The sequence below is a fragment of the Anopheles funestus genome, chromosome 2RL, assembly GCF_943734845.2.
Source record: "Anopheles funestus chromosome 2RL, idAnoFuneDA-416_04, whole genome shotgun sequence".
In the NCBI taxonomy this organism is placed as follows: domain Eukaryota; kingdom Metazoa; phylum Arthropoda; class Insecta; order Diptera; family Culicidae; genus Anopheles; species Anopheles funestus.
Window position 1 is genome coordinate 62,924,343 of NC_064598.1, and position 6,000 is coordinate 62,930,342.

Here is a 6,000-nt window from a genome sequence, read left to right on the forward strand (position 1 = left end):
TCATCCGAACGCAACGTTACTTGCCGAGTGTGTCCGAGGACGAGCACACTAGTGTGTGGATTCGTGCATGAAAAGTGGCCACCGGTGTCACACACATCTTACTCACCGTAGAGAGAAGTAAGTACAGCCAAAAGAAAAAAAGCCCCCAAAAAACATCCTACCAAATCGACAAAAGTACGCTAAAGATCCAAAACTCACTTCCTGAAAATGGAGTACGGAGCTGTTTTTTTCTGCTTAGGTACCACGGGAAAGGCGGTTTGAGAGTTTCAAACTGTCGTAAGACGCCGGATGATGTTTGATGTTCATGCCACCCTATGTTCCCCAGGCACAACAACCAAGGGCCAATTTGTAGACTAACCATGCGCGGCTACATCTTCCGGTATGGATCCATCATACGACCGGAAATAAGGGTTAGTGTAGTGTGTACCTCTCAGCGAGGAATCGTTTTCGTATGATGATGAGGGTGGTTTTAGTTTAGAAGCCGGGACCAGGATTTGGTGCATCATCAAACAACAAAGAAACTTTCTCCTCTACACGTACACACAACATGTATACAGTGGTGGAAATAATTTTATGTACGCTTGATGTAGGTTGGAACTTCTTTTCTTTGCTTAAAACATGCATCAAATTTGATTTCCTGACAGGAATTACTATTAATAATTGGTAATAGTTTCAGTGGAAATCTATGGTGAAATTAAATCCCACTCAATTAACAACTGCTGAAGGAAACTTTTTCGCTCAAAACACCTATCGCGACGGGTTTGAGCCATACAACCTGTCGCAAAGTGTTGAAAACCTTTTAACCACGTTCAGAAAGCAACAACTCATACGTAGATAGATTAACAATGTACAAACTACTGTAATGATTATTATGTTACTGATTTCTATGAGTTGTACAATGTCCTAATTGTACGTAGGTCTTTCAAGTATATACTGTAAGTCTGTTACGCTGGTCATGTCATAAGAATTACACCAAACGATTCAGTTCTTAGAGTCCTTAGGACATCCACAAGAAGAGATGAGGTAGGTAGATGGTAGGCGTAAATTAAGGGTAGGGAAAGCATAAATGCCAGAAAGCCCTGCACAATAGGTTGGATGACGAAACTCCTGTGTTGGGTTCAGAGCACGTATTTCATAGTGCATGATAAGTAAGTAAGTAGTTTAATGAAAGCCAGTAATGCCGGGTCAAGATTTCTTGAGGTTGTACTGACACAAAAGAAAATGAAATTCAACTTCTCTTTAGAATATATCTTATTATTATTAACTGCTTTCAGTTTAATTTTACTTTAGTGAAACTCAGTGAAACCGCTGAATTTATGGACTTCTGCAAGTGGATTGTATAATGTTGCTAGCTCGTAGATAAAAGTATAACCGGCAAAGACTCGATAAATATATGGTTGTACTCATTAGCTGTGGTGTTTTATACACCGTGAATACTCAAATGGGAAGACTTAACAAAAAAATGTTTTGAATTAAAATTCTTCTTTATTATTTTGTCTTATGTAAAACTAACCCAAAAAAAAATTTCTTTTCTGAAATTGAAGATATAGATTTTAATATAATAAGTCAGTGCAATACATTCAATGACAATGGGTTGATGCAGTAACCAATTTCGTATATTTCCTGGTGCATACTATATAATATTTGTACTATATTTTACGCCCACACTGTAGCAGTTTTATGCAGTGAGATAATTTCGACGGTTGCAAAGCTTCCTTCTGCATGCGAATAGTACCGGGGCGCACTTCACGTAAACTCCATCGTGCACGTTTGTGGTAGCAAGGTGGGTGATAAATTTGAAACCTTACACTTTTACTGCTGCTGCTGCTGCTGTTGGCCTGATCGCTGATGCTTCCTCCCCTGACATTGCGGTGGCTGCCGTAAAGCGATGCATCATTTCCAAAACCTTCCGTTTTTCAATGATCATCTCCAAAGGCTGCAGTACAACTGGTAGGTTGAACGAGAGGTCGGCGGTAGATGCGATATGCCACCTTGGAATTAACCGATCTGCCACGTTCCAATGTGAATGTAAAAAAAAACGATAGTAGACAGTTACGTTTGTGAAGCTTCCATGTTCCATGGATTGGGATGCGCAAAGTATAAACATTCCTTCCCGCGTCATGAGCACGAAGTTTCGCGCGATGATATTGTGTATTTGAGACAAAACAAAAAATGAGAAGATCACTCATAATCTGTGTGTAATTGAATACCTCGCGTAGAATATAAATCGCCTGTCTTAGTAAAGATAGAGACCGATTCAAAAAAATATGACTAAAGAAACGTGGAACAAAATTATAATACAAAATTATGAAACAATTTTATAAACTGTGCTTGAATTTGACTACACTAGTAAGGATCTTAAAAATTCACGAGAGAGAGGATTAAAACACATATAAATGTATATACACATAACGAATATAAAAAACTCCAGCAAATTCATCGTGTTCTTCATGGCAATGTTAATGCAATGGAATAAAAACATTCAAATTGCAATGGTAGCAATAAACATCAATTTTTGTGAAGCTTTTTAAAAGCTAATTTCATTAGAATGCTTCCTTTTCTTAAAGGTTCAACAGTGCTAAATCATGTACATCATTGTGGGTAGCTCGGTTTTCTAAAGTGCTCTATAAATAAATTAGAAATTCCACCAAAAAAAACAAAATCTGACCATAAGAGGATATAATGGACATTTTTAATAACACGACGGAAAATTCGCATAAAACTGATATTGGTAACGCCCTTGGTTTTTGTGAACGGCATATAGAGAAACAAAAAGCAAAATCCCCAAGCATACATCAAACATATCCGAAATCAATGCATCATGGTTTATTACATTCCCTTAGTAAAGGGTAAGATATTACGAAATAGTTGAAAAAAAGTACACTTCCACAAAAAACACACGCTCACACTAAGTGTCTGGATTTTACAGTGAATCTTCATGTTCATGGAAAAAAGAGGCCTGCAACGGAACGGAAATGGGACAGAAAATTGTGGCAAAGATTATTTATTTTTTTACTAGTCTGCTTTTTTATTCCTCAAACACGTTACGCACGTACTTCAGAGGTTATGCCGTACCCCGCGAGCGGTACGCTGAAGTGTGTGGTTTATGTTTATTTTATGTACGTTGGATGGAGATATATTTTTTTATCGTTTCGTGCTGGCCGTTGGTCCTTCCTTTGTTTTCCGCGAGCGAAAAACAAATCATATAAAGATGTAATAAAACCGATAACATCCGCTATATTAATGGTGTCCATTTTATTATGAATGAGCTAAATTCAGTAGCGTGATCGTGATGAGCTTCTTCCTTTGCATTCGCTTTCTTGTGTTGGTTTTTGGTAGCACTGTACATGGTTCTGCGTACCGCATTTTGGATAATGGGATTACAAAGGACAAATTATACTGGTTTAATAGTACAAATTACGCATGGCGTTGAATATTTAAAAAAATGAATAAAATATGCTTTTTAGTTCAAAAGCTTAAATAAATTTCTAAAACTGTATTTTTCACTGATCATACTTTTTGAAGAAATTACTTTCCTTGCATATTTAAGTATAGTTTTTACAGTTCTTTAGTATTTATTTATTTAAATATTTATTAATTTTCCGCGTTTCGATGACTTGAATTTTGTCCACAGTTGTTTTCACCATGGTAGAGAAAAGCTCGTGAAGCTTACCGCGTGAAACAAATGTGTTTTATGAGTGGTATTTATTTTCAATTTCTGATATTTACCCAGCGATAGTAGCCGTCGTAAAAATGCATCATCCAACAAAAGGAGAAGATGTTGGAATAATGTAATATGCCACTACTGGCCACCGCGTATCGAACGATCGCGTCGCCGGTATTTCGTTACGAGATGAGTATTTTGTTTCAATCATCGCTAAATCTATGAAGCAAATCTTTTTGGAAAGTTTTCTAAAAGCTAACTGCACCAAGTGCTATAAAGAATCGAAAAATAATGCATAAGCTATAACAAACCGGGTAGAGCAAAAACAACAGTTTTGATAGCAGACAAAAAAATGTAGAATACGTTCCTTACAACTTTACTACATCACGACACCGGGGTGACCTTCCGGGTGGGACCACATGGAATGGCCAGTTAACACGAGCAACAGGCACGTGCTGAGTTGCGTGTCCTGCGCCCACAGCGCAACAGTTGTTGTTTTCGGAAATTAGTACCTTCTGTTTGCCCGCTGGGGGGACCACAACCTGCTGGAACCGGTCGCCCGAAGGTTCATCGGAAACCTATCATTAGTGTTGGTCTCACGGTAAGAAAAAAGGACGACACAAAACTGTTACTGGTGATGTCCGCAAATTAAATAGATTCCCCCTAAGGGCCTCAAGGATGGGAAGACTTTGTAAAATGTAATGACTGTATGAGCAGTAAACCGGCGTGTTAAATCAACTCAAATCTCTGCATTTGAGGAGCAATGCAGCAATTACTAAATTAGAGTATTACACCTCTACCCAATGATTGGTTTTACTATTAGAAGTCATTGAATTTTGATAACGATCATGTTATCTTTCTAAATTTTCTTTATTTTGTAGTTTGAAAACAATTTTATTTGGAATAAATTAAAAGCTTTTAAACATACAACAATGTAACAACAATTCTTTCTTCAAAATAATCACACTCATTAAGTTAGGCATCAATTTTTGTTGCTCCATACGCCACTGAGTACAATAACTTGCAGCTAAAATGTGAATACGATTCACAAGATTGCTTCAAATTATCTTCAAATTACCAAACCAAACTGCTCTTCCCTTCCTAAGCGTGTAAAACACACATTCTACATTGAAAAGATTGTTTTCCCAAAGCAGATAAAACAAAACGGCTGAGAAACTACGGATAGCATCTGTAGCAAAAACGCTAATTAGTTTGCCAAACAAAATCACTAAACTATTTCAAAACATGCTCGGGGAGTGATTTTTCTCACATTTCAAACGGCACGCCTTGCTCGCCCCAAAGCTGTTATTTTTGTGGAACGAAGAGGATTATCTACAATGTTGCTTTTTTTTAAGCTAAGCTAACCGACACTAAGAAGTCTCTCGAAATGCGCTGGCTGGAAACCTTTTTTACCTACAAGCTAACCTCAACCAGTTGGAACACTACGAGCGACAGCAATAAACTGAACATTTTTATGATCTATCGGTCGATCGAAGTGATCGAAGCTCATAGCCCCACCGTCGTTGGAGTCGTTGGAGTCAACCATACCGAGGGAACGTTTCCAAAGGACGGTTAAAGAAAAGAGCAAAAAACCTGCGGTTGAAAGCGATTCCGGTAGCTCACGGTAGCGTGTTAAGCTTACGTGCGGGCAGGCGGCAAATTAAAGTGAAATATGAAGATTCGATCGTTGGTTTCCGTGGCATGCTACCGGATGTACGCCTCAACAAACCACGATATTGAGCATCCAATCGCACAAAGGATGCATGCGTGCGGCGTCAGCGAATGATGCTTTCGGCGAGAATCTGGAGCATCATCTGTGGTTATGCTCCAAGGGAGAAGAGCAGGCGGCAACACATCAGCTGTGCGATCGTTATAAAATGTAGCAAAAAACACACACTTCCACTGACGTACCGCACACGTTTCATTTTCGTATGCAAGCGCAGGACCTCCTCGCAGGCGATTCTCGACATCCCATCAGTACCATCTGGCGAGACGTTTCGTGGAAATGGCCGCGCGTTTGTTTCCTCCGGCTTGGATGGTTCGGTTTTTGGGTAGCTATTTTGTTCTCTCATCTGGCGTCTTGGGTAATGATGAGAATCACACTCATTAGCTGCGAAAGGAAACGCGTACGGCGTCGCGGCACAATCAGCCACACTTGCAACCATCACACTACAGTCCCACTATATGCATGAGGCAATATGCGCTTATGGGCGGCTTATGGCACTAATCTTAAGCTTAGAAAATAACTTGTCGAAAAAAGCTGCATTGAGTTAATTTCGAACAGCATCGTGACCAGCACAATGATAGACATTTGTACAACAATTGTGCATTTACAT